The sequence below is a fragment of the Aquarana catesbeiana genome, linkage group LG01, assembly GCF_042186555.1.
Source record: "Aquarana catesbeiana isolate 2022-GZ linkage group LG01, ASM4218655v1, whole genome shotgun sequence".
In the NCBI taxonomy this organism is placed as follows: domain Eukaryota; kingdom Metazoa; phylum Chordata; class Amphibia; order Anura; family Ranidae; genus Aquarana; species Aquarana catesbeiana.
The window spans coordinates 60,076,275-60,093,526 of record NC_133324.1 but is presented as its reverse complement, the minus strand read 5'-3'; the positions used below and the strand labels follow the sequence as shown (position 1 = coordinate 60,093,526).

The window sequence follows — 17,252 nt, the reverse complement described above, 5'->3', positions numbered from 1 at the left end:
TCAGTGCCGTAAAAATGTGTACAAAATGCATTAAAAAAAAGCGTTATTTTCATTCCACATTTTCCAAAAATGTGTGGAAAAAAAATTAAATGTTCAATAGACTCACTATGCCTCATAGAATATACGTTGGGGTGTTTGCTTTCCAAAATGGGTTCATTTTGTGGGTGTTTCCATTGTCCTGGTGCTCCAGAGCCTTCAAAAGTGTGATAGGTAGTCAGGAAATTAGATGTGTAATTTATGCTCCTAGAACACCTGATGGTGCTCCCTGTATGTTGGGCCTCTCTATGTGGCCATGCTGTGAAAAAGTCTGACATGTGGTATTGCCATACTCAGGAGTAGCAGAATGTGTTTTGTGGTGTAACTTGTGGTATGCATATGCCATGTGAGAGAAATAACCCGTTAATATGACAATTTTTTTTTTTTTTTTTTACACAAAATCTTCATTCTTCATTTTGCAAAGAATTGTGGGAAAAAAATCACAACTTCAAAAAACTCACAATGCCTCTTAATAAATACCTTGGAATGTCTACTTTCAAAAAAGGGGGTCATTTGGGGAGTGTTTGTACTGTCCTGGCTTGTTAGCGTTTCAAGAAATGAGATAGGCTGTCAGTAGATCAAGTGTGATCAATTTTCAATGATTGGCACTAGTGCTTGTAGACCCTATAACTTTTACAAAGACCAATATACACTTATTTGGGTTATGTTTACCAAAGATGTGCAGCGAGGTCCCAGGTCTCCTTTAGTCTAATGAGAACCTCCAGAGACAGGGACAGCTGACATTCTACTTTGTAGAATGGGTTACAAGGCACGATGGGTGTAGTGCAAGATAGATTAATGGGTGCCAGACACTTCTTGAATGCAAAGAGATTCACTGCCACTGAATCCCATGAGCTCTTCCAATATTCTTACTTAGTATCTTCCTCAAGCGTTACCCCCACTTCCCTGCTGGGTCCCTGGCTTGGCACGCCAGATACTCCTCAAGCTTCACCCCACTGGCTGGGTCCCTGCTGAAGTTTCCCAATTCGTCACTTCTGGTTGGACTGCAAGCCGCAGTCCCAACCCTACTCTGCTCTCTTGCTTCTGGATAGGCCCTCAGACAGCCTAGCAGCCAGATGCTCCCGGGATAGGCCCAAAGTCCAGCCTAGCAGCCCAGGCAAACACACGTCCACTGAGACAGCCGTCCAGGTGGCACAGGACCCCAATCACCTGACTCCACCCAAATATATAGGTTCTCCCAGCAGGCTAAGGGGCCTAAGAAAACCCCTGCCCATTGGCTGAGACACCCCATAAACTCCTAATCTGTCCTTGCATCTTCTTGTCTTATATAATGTCACCAGGTACCCGGCCACCCAGTGACAGAAGAGAGAAGTGCAGCAATTCTAGACTTAGGGATCAATTTATTTCACCCTAACAATTGGCCAAGGCAACTACCTGGTAAATTTGGGAGCAAACCTGCCTAAACTTTAGGGTGCTACAGATGTGTAGCAGTATAACTTTTGTCCAAAATTTATGAAGAAAAATTACTAATTTGCAAAATTTTAAAACAGAACTTTATAACAGAAAATGCATTTGTTTTTTTAGACAATCAGGGGAAAAGACAGCGCTGAACAGACATATACAAAATCCTCAGGTATGAAGCAAAAACTCTTAATTTTATAAAAAGTGAAGGTAATCACTAAGGTTTACAGCACTCTATAGATGGTCATGTAGAGACTTGCAGAAACCTTGGTGATCACCTTCACTTTTTATAAAATAAAGAGTTTTTGCTTCATACCTGAGGATTTTGTACGTCTGTTGTTCAGCGCTGTCTTTTCCCCTGATTGTATATTTTCATCTCATTGGTCTATGAGTTTTGGACAGCAGCGGCCACAGCTTCATTCATTCTTTCGGTTGTTTGCTTGGAATTTTTTCTATGCGCCTGGACATTTGTTTTTAAGAATTTATTCTTTTACAAAATTTTTGGTCTTTTTTTTTTATTTATAGCGCAAAAAATAAACCCAGTGGTGATTAAATACCACCAAACGAAAGCACTATCTGTGTGAAAAAAAAGGACAAAAATTTCATATCGGTACAGTGTTGCATGACTGAGTAGTTCAAAGTGTGAAAAAAACGGTATCGGTCACAAACTAGAATCAGTGAAGGGAAAGAACACAACTTCACAGAAAAGGACCTTTTTATATAAGGAGTATATTTATGAACATGTACTTTCCTTTCTGATATTTGATTATTAGGTGTCCAACCTTGAGACACAAGGAACTTATGTACCAGAATCACTAATTTTATGTATTTGAATGTCAATGATTATTTATTAATCCATTGGTTTGATCTACATTTTTTTCTTTTTGGCACTATAAAACACTGTTTAAGGATTGTGATAATCTCCCGATGTCTAGGCCCGACACACATGGATCTTTGATTGTTTACGCACTGAAGTCACTTAAAAATTTTTTTTTTTTTGCTTTTACATTTATACAATTAGTTATGTTTGATCAAATTAAGTTTACCAACCATTACACCTACTGTGAAGACACAGGGATACATTTGATGCATATAATAAGGACACAGGATTGCACTTTATATATTGGAATCACTTTAATTGACAGCGTCATACTATATATTTTTTTTAACAATGTCTACAGATAATAGCTTATGGGAAGGGCCATCAGGGTGCTGTGAAGTTTACAAGAATTGTATATACAGCACTCTGCTGACGCCTCCAACCAGCTAGTACTGCTTTTAAGAGCCCTTAGGCAGGCCATAGATTATGCAATTTTTTTTCCCCCTGGGGTTGCAGGAAAGAAAACGATTGATTGCCCATCAACACGGTCAGCGTTGATGGTGGAATGCCTCCCGTGCAGCTATTGTGTTCTCCCGGGTTGGGCGGGGGGGATTGGGGGAGCCGTACCTGCCAGGAGAACACAATTATTATTGCTAGCAGCTAATAGCATGCTAGAAATAGGACATTCAGGTTGTACCCAAGTTGACTGATGGATGGACTTGGGTACAATCAGCCTGCCCATAGATGGATCTAATCTCGGCCGGTTCCTGCTGAACCAGTAGAGACTTGAACCATTTATGGCCAGCTTTAGTCCTGATGCAAGCAGTGGGCTGGCTCTTAGGAGGAGTTATGCAAATATCGAAATGACTTGATAGTAGGGGGTTTGCTTGACATTACTAGGCTAGATGCATTTGCATGCAGACCAGTACTGCCCACATTAGATGCTGAGACTATAAAATTGAAAAAACTGGAATCCAATGAGTGAATGGGGCGGGCCAGGGACAGTCAGGATGGGGAGGAAATGAGGCCAACCCTATTTGACTTGCTGCACCTTCTAGTGCACATTGTGAGTGGCTTGCAGTGTGAACCGTGTAAGCAATTTCAATACAGGAGAGGAGCCTGTACAACAGTGCAAGACTGAAGGGAAGGATGGAGTTCAGCTTTAGGAATCTGGCATCTGGCATCCAATAACTGTCAAACCACAAATGAAAAAGAAAAAAAATTAAATTAGTGACATTCTCTTTAAAACCACAACATCCTGGAAGACAAAACTCGATGCAACCCAGACATGTCAGGTCACAGCATTGTAGAGAAGGGTCAGATTTTCAATAAAGCACAGGCAACATTGTTTAAATAATTCACTCTATTTTATTCGGTCTTAAAATAGTTGTAACTTTTATTCTACAGGTGTTTTCAAAAACAGAAGGTCTCGTCTTGCACCAAAAAATATATGTATTTATAATAACACTCTTATTTCTTCCCCTCCCTGCCCCAGAAGACCAAAAACTAGATGGAAATGGAGTAAGAGATAAAAAAAACAAAAAAAATAAAAAAGACCAAAAAAAATAAAAAACCACGTAATTTAGCATAGCGCAAACAGCAGTGGAGTACTGTAAACCATTACAGCCAATCAGATATTAGAAGCTTAGAGCTTCGGCAGAATAATAAAAAACGAATTCTGATTGGCTGTGATGGGTTTCTGCACTTTGCGTTATGACAAAGAATCCATTGTGTATGTAACCACTTCAGAACCAAGAGGGGCTCGAATGATCACCAGACCGGTGAGATTCGCACCCGCAAAAATCCTGAAATAATTAGGGGGGGCTGGTGAGTAACTAACAAAAACAAAGAAAATAAGGAAGACACAAAGTAATATTAGGAACAATGACACCACACGACTTCCGATGCCCACGCATTCTGATTTGTCACTGCAAAATGGTGTACTTATCCGCAGCACACTAGCTCATTCAATAAGACAAAGACTTAAGCTGGCTCCACATTGTACAATCCGATTGTACAATTTCTGCACTGTCATGCACATTACAGTTCAAGTTCACCACACGGGGTACAAATCAGACTGTAAAATCTGCTTTAGATCTGTAGAGCAAGTTTCTGCCTGATTAGATATGAATTGATAGGATAGCTGACATAGGTTTTGGTACATCTATAAGTTGATTGTACAAAGACTGCATGGTCAGGTTGTAACTTAGGAATGCACAGATACATTGGCCGCCAAAAATAGGGTTAAAAAGAAAAAAAAAAAGTGGCTATAATGGCCGCCGAAAAACGTTTGCCATGTTTCATAGGTCATGTGAGTGAAAAACGCAACACGGGTGTGTTTTTTGTTGCATTTTCAATAAGGAGGTGCGTTTTTTTTTTTAAACTAAAAATGCAGCTAGCAAGCTTTTAACACTGCAAGGCCAGTGCATTTAAATTTATGATATTAATCAAAAAGTCAAATATAATACAAATATATTTTAAAAAACTGTCCATTCCGGTTTCGGCCACGTGCATTCTGAATTTTCATTTCGGCGCACCACTAGTTGTAATGTGCATGGTGACTCTTGGATCTACCGAGATATGAAGTGAAAGGGTGGTTTATGTAAACCTTCAAAAAGACATGATCTGCAAAACTTTTTTACATATTGGATAGAGTAAGAGGGGACTATCGAATAATTTTTTGCCATCTGTTTCCCAGTAGGGAGATTTCCCCTCAGTTCCTGTCCCATAGCCTAAACAGGAAGTGAGAGGAAATCCCTGCAATATAAGGGAATCCCTTGGGATACCCCAGGTCACCAGAATTAGTCACCTATTGGAAAATATCTCCTCTATTCGTTTTCTGGGGACAATCCAACACATGACATGGTTTCAGGAAATCCTAGGTGCACTGTACAATCATACAATTGGAATGCAAGATTTACAGGCAACAATGTTTACGTGACAAATCCATTCAGTTCATACCCAGCCATGTATAGATGGTAATATTAAAGCAGATTGCACAAACTAAAATGGAAACGGCAGAAATCCATTGCAACCAAACAGAATGTCTTTTACTGACTTAGCCTGCAGTAAACGGGTTTGATTGGCTACTGTAAGTTTTTGGTTATTGCAGTTGCGCTGTGTGTTTGCTTTATCAAAAAAGTCCATAGGCCTCATTTAACAAAATGTCTTAAGAAGGACTCTGTGCTGTCTAAGGTTGGGTATACATTATGCAATTTCCTTCCCTTCACTACAGGTTGAAGGAAAGGAAATTTCTCAAGTCCCCCATTAACAGTCAGTGATGGCAGCGAAACCTCCCGCTGTCAGAATACAGGTGGTCCCCGTGTTACAAACAAGATCGGGTCTGTAGGTTTGTTCTTAAGTCGAATCTGTTTGTAAGTTGGAACAGGTACATTTTTTAAGTTTAGCTCCAGCCAAAAAAGGATTGAGCTTTTTGGATAGCATAGGGAAGGGTGCTACCTTACCCCTGTAAGGTTTGTTTTGCTGTCTGTGCCCCTGCTCAGGAGATTTAACCTCACTTTCTGTCCCAATGACTATTGGATTTTGTGGAAGCAAGCCTTGGTGATAAAAGCATCAATGAAGGTACCTTTTTCCCATAATAACTCTTACAGGAGTGAATTTCCCTTCCTAGGGGTAGATTTCCTCTCACTTCCTGTTGTCTCCCTCCGTTTGTAAGTAGGAGTCATTTGTAAGTCAGATGTTTGTAACTAGGGGACCGCTTGTACAATGATCACTGCTGCCAGCTATAGCCAGCAGCAGCGATCGAACGAACAAAATCCAACAGGCTGGTTGTACTGAAGCCAATTGATAGATCAACTGTAGTACAAACAGCCTGCCCATAGATTGGAATTTGGCTGCTTCCTGCTGAATGGGTTGAATTTCGATTAGTCTATGGCCGACTTAAGGTATCCACAGTAACCCAACAGATCCCAGACTACCCTATAATTCATCATTGCAGAAAGAATATCATCCGATAAGTTGTTTCCCTCAGACATGACAATGACGCCTACTGGGGGAATGGTGAGAGGAAAGCATGTTGCCTACATCCACCAGCTTCCATGAGTCTCTCATTAGGGTTGCCTTCTGTTTGGCATCTCACCAGCCTGACCAGTAAATCTGGAACATGTCACTAAAGGAATAGTAAGGTCAGCATTTATTTCCCCCTCGGAAAAGGTGGCGACCAGATTTCGACAAGCAGGTTAGACAATCTATTATCTGGGGGATTGCTATAGGCATTCTACCACCTCCCCTTTTCTCTTTTTCATATTACATAAAGCCTAGTGTCAGCAACCATTTCCATATAAGCAACCACAGGATACAAGCTAACCTGGAGAGACAGGGATGTGAGACTAATGAAAAATGTATAGTTGAGCCAGAAGGTACGCCAAAAGTGTTGAAAGGCCAAAAAAAGCATACTATTGGTTCAGCAAGTGACCACAGGTTAACAAAAAGCATCCAATGCATTTTGGGGGCAAAAACCCCTCTTCATCAGGGCTTTAAGAAATTATCACTGCCTGTATTAAACACAAAGCCCAGCTCCTGGGTATCTCAAAGTCAGGAGAGTAAACAGTGAGTAAGTGTCTTTCAAACAGCAGAGCAGTATCGACATATGTGTTGCACCCACTACTGTTTATCCTCCTGGCCTTGACTGAGATACCCAGGAGCTTAGCATTGTGTCCAACAGAAATTATGTAATTTACTTAAAGCCCTGATTAAGGGGACTATTGATTTTGAAAAGCGTTGGCTGCCTTTTGTTATCCTTGCTGAACCAATAAAACACTTTTTGGACTCGTAAAACGCGTTTGTTGCTCCTAGCTTTACATAGATTTCTCCGGTTGGTTGACTCCAATTTCTGAGGGGACCCCTACTTTGTAGAGAACTGCAAAAGCTTGGCTCAACTAAAGACCTCTTACCTACTGATTAAATAGTCGCATTCAGTGCCCTGCTCCCACCTCTACTAACTTGACTAATGAAAGATATATCCATCCCGCATGCAAAACCCCTTGCCTCAAAACCTCCAAGGTGCACGGGCCAGTGGTGGTGCCACAAGAGACTTAGCATGAAGAAAGGGCCAGCACTCCAAGTAAGACTCATATTTACTGCAAACAGCAATCATGGAAGCACATTTCAAGGACTGCTTTGTCAAGGCTTGACAAAAGTACTGCAACCTAAACCAAAAATATTTGAAAGGTTCCACAAACGATTGATGATGTGAATGATTTGGTAATATGTAGGAATTGATATAAAATCATGTGTGGGGGCATTTTGTTTTTGGACACTACCTTTTCCCTTTTATCAACCCGATTGAAAAGGGAGCAACTGAAGAAGTTGGAGCATTTTATGGTTCCTACAGTGGAGTAATGCTGTTTTAAAGGGTTTTTTTCCCCCAAAGCCTTTTTACAGAGGGCCTTCAAACTTTTCATTACAGGGACCGGCCATATCGTATATGTTATTTTTGGCAGGCCGAAAAAAACTTCAGGAAAACAAAGCAAAGAAATTACAAATAAACTTGAGCCCAACAGAGTTCCCACTTACATCAGCATCCAAGTGGGGTCCCCCTTACATAAGAGTCCCTATTCCATAATGGTCTTAGTGGGGTTCCCCTTACATCAGAGGTCTCATTTAAAGCACCCTCTTACATCAGGGTCCCCCCCCTTAAATCAGAGGGCCGCATAAAATCCTGTGGGGGACAAAATTTGACCCATGGGCTGCAGTTTGGAGACCCCTTTTTTAAAGCATGAAAAGATTAGGAGGAGCCTGCCATACCTTATGAAGTCCTCTTTGCTTAATGCAGCAGAGAGAACTCTGAATGTCACATAACACTTTGCTTTATAATCGTGCATTATTTTACCCAACTGCGGCTTTACCTCTACTTTATGAATGGACCCATAAATCTATGGCCTCATGCACACTGAGCATTTGCCCAGCTCTCCTATAGGCCTTTCTCCCGGCAGAAAAAAAGCAGCGTAAAAAAAGCATCAAGCTGCGTTTTTGCAAAAGCGTTTCGGCACTTGGGCGTTTATTCATTTCATTGGCCAGAGTCGGAATCTCCCCAAAGAATACAGACTGCAATTTAAAACCTGACAGGGGTTTTATTCCTTCCTTAAATTTGTTTTAAAAAAAACCTTGGTACAATTTAGTAAACACAACTAGTACACAGGATCCTGCGTAAAAAGTGTTGGGTTTGCTGTACACACTTAACGTTTGAGCAGCGTTAATGTTCATACAACGTAAATTGCCTTCTGTTTCTGCTGCATAATGTTGTTCTGCTGCTCGGATGCAGGCGACATCCACCATCCAACATCCTTTTGTTGCTAGGACGCAGGTGGCTTCTAGCATCTTTCTGTTGCTAGAAGAAAAGCCGCTTCTACCACCTAGCATCTTTCCATTGCTACAAGACAGGCAGCTTCTACCACCTAGCATCCTTCCATTGCTAAGACACAGGAAGTTTCTACAATCTGGCATCCTTCTGGTGGCAGGAGACAGATGGCTTCTGCTGCCTAATGTCCCTCTGAACATTTGTGATGCATGTTATTATGCAGGACTTCAGATGCAGGATTTTTTTTTTGGATCTAAATGAAATGCAAGTTTGCTGATTCTTACACAGTGTGCATGGGCCCAGATTACAATAGGCAGCATTCAGACCTGTAAAAAAAAAGTCTATATGGATTTTAAAAAAATGCTTCATACATAGACAGGCCATTGCCTTAGTATTGCATTATGGATAAGTTTAAATGCCCCCCATAGTCGGGAACACTAGATCTACTGCACTGAGTGCAACAGATGGAGTGGCGTAATTTGCTTGAGACGAGGAGCGGGTTGGTGGGCTTTATATGTACACCTTGTTTTCCCTGAATAGGCAAAGTAAAAAAAGTGTCACTTTAGGTCCTCAGGTGGTCTACATGCCAGGCATGTTGGTTACCTATTTCCTAGGACTTTCTCCAATTTTACGATCCATTAACAGTGGAAAAGAGTTTCTGATAGGTTGCTATGGGTTAGTGCATGCTGGGCTTAATTCATCATTGTGTCTGAAGGTAGAACTGTTGGTTATTTTGGCTGTATATGCATCCCATTTTCTTTCTGAAATCTGTTTCTAACCGTATTATTGATGAAATGTGGCAAAGAGTACAGAAACAGTAAAACTTCCCCACATTGATCTAACATTAACTATGCTGTGACAACAAGAGTTCCATGTGTAAATAAATTAGTTTGTTCGAGTGAAATTGACGCAATCTTCTGGCTTTGAGTCAAAATTACCCAAAATGATACTGGAAAGATTAGCAGAAATGAATGGAACTTTAGACAATCCAATATGATCAACCCTTGGATGATTCTATCGAAAGCATGTGGGATTAATACATATGTGGCCAGCATAACTCGCCACATATGTAACATAACATTCAGCTTCTGTTGACCTTGAACATACATTCAGATTCCTCCTTTGCAAAATCGGAGCATTAAAGAACCTTAAGGCTCCATTCACACTTGTTCGACTCCAGAGTGCAACTTTGATACGAATTTGTCTTTGACTAGTGATAATAAACAACTGCTGCACAACTGTTGCATTGTATAACATTCAGGTACGACTTTCATGCAACTTTTGAGAAATAACATTGAAGTCTATGGCCCTCAAGTTGCATGAAAGTCAGACCAAAGTAGTGCATGAAAGTCAGACCAAAGTAGTGCATGAACTACTTTGACGTCGCTGCAACTTTAAGTCGCACATATATGAATGGTTATCATGGGAAAACATGGGGTACCATGGGGTGTCCAAAAATGCATGACAAGTTGCACAAGCGTGAACGGTGTCCAAAGCTAGCTATAGAAAAATCCACATGGAGCCAATACTACCATGTGTACACCAACCATTCTTTGCCCTTATTCAAAAAAGCTTAGTGAGCAGGAAAAACATACACTTTAGTATCTCAACAGCCGTCAAGTGCATTAGCCTTTAAACCAAACAATGGCTTAAAGTTCAAATTTTTCAGAAGAAAAAGAAAATATTAAAAAAAAAGAAAGTGGAAGGGGGAAAAAAAAAAAAAAATAAAGCTAGGCATGTCATTACGTCTCTAAACACCCACATACATCCAGTGATTGCGTTAGCTAGTTTGACCAACATAAAAATCGGTTAAAAGGAATACAAAGTAGTGTTTTAAATAAAATTAAAACAGCAACAGACTAAAATAGATAATCATCTGAAAAAATAAAACAGTGCACAAATAGTAGGAAGCCTAGTTAGACACTGTCAAATGATCCTGTATCTACATATGCTCAACCAAAAAAAAAAAAATAAACGTTTGACTGTCTTGTTTTGTGATGGAGCACCTGAGCCGAAAGGTTTGACAGTGATGTAAGTAAACCCATTCAGTATTACTTGAAAGTCACAGAAATTGTCCGGTTATCTGCATTTAACTATGTATAGGAAGCATTTGCTTCTAGTGTAAGCAGTGAAATGATAGACGTACGTTGGCTAGGTTGACGGTATTTAGAGGTCTGGTTTCTGGAGAAAAACTCCCTAACAAATATACTCAGTTCTTGGTGAAGCCCCCTGATTTCCAAGCTGAATTATTTAAAGTGGGATGGTCTATTGTTCTGCATTTGCACACATCCCCCTTCTAAGTCTCATGTGACACTAGGAGAGAGGGTGATCCAGAATACACTACCACACTACTTCTTCCTGCTGCCCACCAGTCTGTTTCTAATGCTGTAGAAAAAAAAAAACTTGAACATGCAATAGGAGAGGAGACCAATGTTGGAAAGACCTAGGACTTACAGAGTTCCCAACATCACTGCACCTGAAATATTCTGCTGCTTTGTGACAGCCCTGAAGGTGCACTCTTACCATTCTCAAATCATTCAGGCTACAACTTGGGCACAAACACTCATGCATGATAAACCAAATGAAGGAATGGGGGGGGGGCTTCACATGAGGAGAGAAGCAGTGCCAACCTATGTTAGGCAAAATAGTAAACAAAATGCTTTTTAAAAAAGTGCCCAACCAATCTCTCCTTTTGAGTAGTTGGTCGGTTGGTGTCTGATATGCCAGACAACAAACTGCCATCCAAAAGTATGACTGGGTGACGATTTTACCAATAACGGCCACAAAAAGGACCTAAAAAAGGTCTGTGGATTTATCTTTATTTGGCCATTGTATTAAAGTGGAACTTTACTCAGAAAATGAATACTGCTAGATGACTTCAGGCTGGCCCCTTTTGCAGGTATATCTATGTAAAACATTAAAACAAGTGAGTATACTATATAAAATCCAGTAACACACGGTCTGCACCCTGCTCTGCACATGCTTGGTTGCTCTCTATTTTTAGGCATTGCCGAGTTTGTAGAGGCCAATCTGCTGACAGCCTTTAGGCTGGGTTCACACTGCTGCGGTGCGGGAACGCAGCGAATTTACTGCGGGTTCCCGCATCGCACCAGCTCGCACGGCAGTTCACACTGCCATATGCGAACTGCTGGGGAGTGTCATACAATGTTAATGACACCCCCAGTTTAGCCCGCATATCGCAATGCGAACTGACAAATCGGACATTTTCGGATCGCATAGGTGTGAACACCCATGCGATCCGATTTTGGTCCGAACAAAAAAAAGGGTCCTGTGCGAGTTTGGACCGAATGCGGTGCGATATCAGCCATACTATCTGTATGGCTGATATCGCACAGCACAGACATCGCATGTGATGTGAACAGCAGTGCGCTGCGAATCACATGCGATGTCTGCCACCGCAGCAGTGTGAACCCAGCCTAAAGCAGAAATAAACCCTCCTATCCTTTACAGCCAAGTAAGCTGCTTCTGTTTGATTGGCAACTGCCATGATGCCGCACATGTGATCAGTTATGACACCAGCCATTTGATAGTTTGACAGTTTGGTTGAGGACACAAGCAAATGTGTGTTAGCAATCCCGACATTCCAGGAATGTAACTTTTTTGAAATCGTAAAATCGATGGGTTTAGTTCTACTTTATGATTTACTGCTGGGGTTCTGAGCTTTAGCAAAATGGCTGCCTCCAGTATGCAGAAACAGAAGCAATGCTGGAAGCAATTTACAGCACACAACTACGGTAGCAAAATTATTCATTTGGAATGTATGTTCCTTGTTCAAGAATATTATTTTTTTAGCAAGTTGTTATGGGTAAAGTTCCACTTTAACTGCTCAACAGAGGCCTCATAAGTGGTTCTCGTTGTTCAGGAAGTTTCTGCTTCAACTGCACAGGCTTTATTATTTAGAACACTGACTAGGGCAGCTATAAGCCAACAAGGCATAAACACATACAGCATAGTAACCTAAACTAAGCCAGGCATCTAAAATTTATTTATCCCTGCCATATACCATTCCAAGCATGCCAAGAATCAACAAATTCATAGCACATTTGGAGTGGTGTATTCTATTCTGAGCTGTGCGGGGAGGAATATAAGCTGAAAAATGTGTGGAGATCCCTCCTTGGTATTGAGTTCAGGTGTACAGAACCAGGCCCATAAAGACAGAATCTGACCAGTCTGACGAAGAGGAACTTTAAGTAGCTCATACAAAGCCCTGACCTCAACCCTACTGAGCACCTTTGGGATAAATTGGAACCATGAGCCAAGGTCTTCCATCCAAAATCTGTACCTGACCTCACCAATGGCTTTTTTGACTACAAAGGTTACAAATTCCCACAGACACACTCCAAATACTTGTGTAAAACTGGAGGCTGTTATAGCTGTAGGGGTAGAAGGGCGACTCCATAGTAGTGCCCAAGGTTTTGGAATGGAATATCCAACAAGCTCATACTGGATAAGGGTAGTGGTTGAGTTGCCCACGTTTTAGCCACGTAGAGCATATTGAGGAAATTAAAGGGGTTGGACAAAAATATAGAAACATTACATGATTAGGTGTAAAAAGTGATGAAACCCCTAGCTAACAGGTGAGAAGCCTCACTTTTGCCATTCACTGCATGCACTGCTAATACAGAGTCATATCGAGCTTTGAGCTTCAAAGAGGGCAAATTGTTGGTGTTCGCATAGCTGGTACCTCTGACTGAAGTTGCCAATTTATTTATGGTGTCGTGAGGTGCAGTATCAAAGGACGGCATATACAGTTTCCGGGAAAACGTCATCTGATGTGCATAAGCGCGGTCAACATGGTCAACTGACCGAAAGGACAGTGGTATTAGATTCCATTATCAACCATCCAAGACTTATATTTGTCAATTTCCAGGAGAATTTAGGCCATCTTGGATGTCAAAGGGCGACCAACGCCAGCTTTGGTAACGATTTAGTTCTTATACCATACTTGTTTCCATAATTTTATCCAACCCCTGTATTTCTTTGATTACTGCTTTTACCACAGGAAGCTCCACACTCAGGAGGTAAAAAGTATTGGTCTCTGCTGGGGGTAGTAGATAGACCCCGACAATCTATAGGTGGTCATACAGAAAGCAGCTACTGACTGATGAATAAAGCTTGCTAAAGGTTCTGGAGCAAAACGTTCAGAAATGGTAATTTACTGAGCTCAAAAAAATCTGCCAAAGACAGTGTGTATAAAGACTACTGTAAATTTGTGTCATTTTGTAGTCACCAAAGCCTTGAAGCTCAAACTTAATAAGTGGGCCCTTATGGGCTTTAAGGAGAGGAAGTGGTTGACATGTAAAATATATGGCTAGAACTGCCCCTCCCCAGACCCCACAAACAAAAATAAGCCAAGTTGTGTTTTCAGATCAAAATTCACTTTTCATGTGAACTTCTCCCTTAACTATAATGTCATTCATAATTTTTTTTTTTTTAAGAATGCAGCCAAAATACAACTGTTTCCAAGTGATTACATGTTTAACATTTCTCAATATACAATATGGCTTCCTCCATTAGGTACAAACTATGGGGCAGCAACAAGTATTGGCTGTGCAGATGACTGTCACACGTCGTATTAGTTTTCCTTGATCAATGAAATGCCTGGACTCAGATTCTTGAACCTATGCCTCAATATCTTAAGCAGATGGGAGGGATAGAGATTTGTGAAACCTACTTTTTACAGAAGTGAGTGCTGTAAAAAGTTGAAATTGGACTACTGCTGCCCCAATATAGAAAATGTATTTGCACAGTCTTAACATGGCCTGTTAAACATGTATGATCCAGTGGGCATGGTCAGGGGAGTGGAAATAAAAGTATTATGCAAAAGTAAATGTTATTGCTCAATCATTTTATAGGCTGTTGAGGCTCCTCAAAATTTAAGTTGAAGGTACAAGGCAGAGCTGCCGTGAAGGATAAAATAGTATAGGTTTAAGGGACTTTGTGCCCAGTAGAATCTGAGGGTCTCTAATTTGTTATTCAGACTGGTGTTAAAAGTGGGGCTTTAGTGCATGTTTGATTCAAACCCAAGGGTGGGGGGGAGGTATGGAGACACAATTGTGTCAACTACGCTTTCATTTACATCGTGCTTTGCACCAAACACTGCACAACTTGCTTATCCTACCAAATGATGCCCACCCTATGACTTCCTTACCCTGCCTGCCATCCCTTTCCTACTGGGAAAGCATTCAGAAGCGAGGTGGACCACCTCATGAAGCAGCAGAGAATTGGGTTTGTGTTTGTACCCTGTGCCAGTAAGAATTCAGCCACTTATGCCTTCTTCAGGGTTCTTACTACTCAAACTGCCGCGCTGTGGAAAGCAAAAAATTTTTTTAGTATAAATCAATATAAAGTGAGCTTGTCAGCCATTTTAAACGTAAAAGTTCCATCTAAGAGGAAACTCTACATAGCCGCTGTATCTATTTGTTAGCCAAAAATTCCTCAGTAGTGCTTTGATCTTGGTTTCATTTTGTAACTTAAAAGTGGCTATAAAGGCTGATGGTTTATTCTTTTTTTTACCTTAATGCATTCTCTGCAAAAAACCTTTTGTACTCAGCCCCCCTAAATACTTACCTATCAACTTTGCACATCTAGACGTTGCAAAATTTTGCCCACTCTTCTTGGCAGAACTGCTCAAGTTTAGCTAAATTTGATGGTGACTGTTAGTGGACTGCAGTGTTCAAGTCATTTCAATGGGGTTTATGTCTGTGCTCTGACTAGGCCATGCAAGGGCATTCACCTTTTTCTCCTTCAACCACGGTGTGGTCATTTTTGCTGTGTGCTTTGGGTCATTATGTTGGAAGGTTCTTCTCATTGACAACTTTCTGGCAGAGGGCAGCAGATTTTCCTCAAGAATTTGATGTTTATCGCAATTTATTTTTCCTTCTATCCTGAGAAGTGCTCCAGTCCCTGCTGCAGAGAAACACCCCCATAACAGGATATTGCCAACTTGCTCTACTGTAGGAATCACCATTTGAATGGTTAGCTGTACTGGATTTCCGCCAGACATATCGCTTGGTGTTAAGGCCAAATAATTCAATCTGACCAGAACACCTTTTTCCATGTGGCCTCAGAATCTTCAAGGTGTGTTTTGGCAAAGCTCAGTCACGACTGCATGTGATCTCTGAGAAAATAGGGGATTGGCGCTGTTCACTGATAAAATATTAAATAAACAAACTCTCACCACAGGGGAAAAGGATGCGCTACAGATCTAAGTGAATGAATCAAACACAATGGAACAAAATATACTTCAGTGTGTATGGATAAATATCCACACTAAAAATATCAATATGTGTGCAAACTGCTCAGAGTAAAACATGTGTAAAAAAAATATATATAAATAAAAAATAAATATAATGAGTGATCAATCTGGTGTACAAAAATGACACAAAATCCAAGAAGACAATTAATAAAACGTGTAAGTGAATTGTGCCCTGAAAAGACACAATATTAATCACTCAAAAGTGATGTACTACCAAATCTGGTATATCTTCAATTGGTTCCTGGTGTGTCAGTTCAGAAACAATATATGTACCATCCTGTGTGGAGCCCCCTCAAGTGTCCCCACTCACCGGAACGCCCAACCCCTGCAGGGGTAATAGGCATGTAGGCTTAGGTCCGATGATCCAAGTGGTCAGTGTCCCCCTCAAGCTATTTCCTGCCATTTCTGTAGCAAATGTAGAGGCATGTAACCAAACACTCCGGCTGTTCATCTGTTTTTTCACTTCTAGAATACTTTGCTCAGTAGGCTTGAGAAGGATGATATCTCTGAAATTTTTCTGCGCTGAATAGAGATGGTCTATGGTGGGTCCAATGCTGATGTCAATCAACACGTCTCCTTTAAAGACACCTATATGAAAATGTTTGTCCTTTTTTTCACACAAACTTTCTTTTGGTGGTAGTTAATCACTGCTGCGTTTTTTATTTTTTGCGCTTTTGTTATTCTGAAGAAATCCCTGTGGGTTTGTTTCTGTCCATGTTGCAAAGTGAATCTAATGGGAGTGGTTTCATAATTAGCAATCCAATCATTCGTTTGATCTGTAGTGCATCCTTTTCCCCTGTGGTGAGTTTGTTTATTTAATATTTTGTCAGCGAACAGCGCCAATCCCCTATTTTCTCAGAGATTACAGCATTTGGATTGCACCTCTGTGCTTTCTTTTTTGGGGGGGCTGCAGTTCGGTTAAGAGCCTGTCCTTAGCGTGGAATACCAACACATATACACGACTGCATGTGGCCTTTCTTAGAGGAGTGGCTTTTTTTCTTGCAACCCTCCCATAAAAGCCACAGTTGTGGAGAATTTGTGATATTGTTGTCACATGCACACAATGACCACTCTGTCATAAATGCCTGCAACTGCTTCAGAGTTGCTGTAGGCCTCCTGGTAGCCTCTGACCAGTTTCCTCCTAGCTCTTTCATCCAGTTTGGAGCAACATCCTGATCCAGGGTGGGTCTGTGTTGTAACAAATCAATTCCACTTCTTAATAATAGACTTCATTGTGATTTTAGGCATTGATAAAGCCTTTAAAATGTGTTTGTATCCATCTTCTGACCGTGCCTTGCCACCCACAGTTAATTGTTTTCTTCAGTTGCACTACCAGAGACTGAAATGCTCCAGGATATTTTCATGTTGAGCTAATC

The 17,252-nt window shown here is 40.9% G+C and overlaps 1 long non-coding RNA gene across 1 annotated transcript in view; it reads right to left on the bottom strand.

The window, feature by feature from the left end:
* Positions 1 to 3,091: 3,091 nt before the first annotated feature.
* LOC141131635 (uncharacterized) overlaps positions 3,092 to 17,252 on the bottom strand; it is a 41,508-nt gene continuing 27,347 nt past the window's right edge. Inside the window, exon 7 of the long non-coding RNA XR_012242796.1 lies at positions 3,092 to 3,469. This is a non-coding gene — a long non-coding RNA (uncharacterized lncRNA). The remainder of the gene's footprint in view (positions 3,470 to 17,252) is intronic.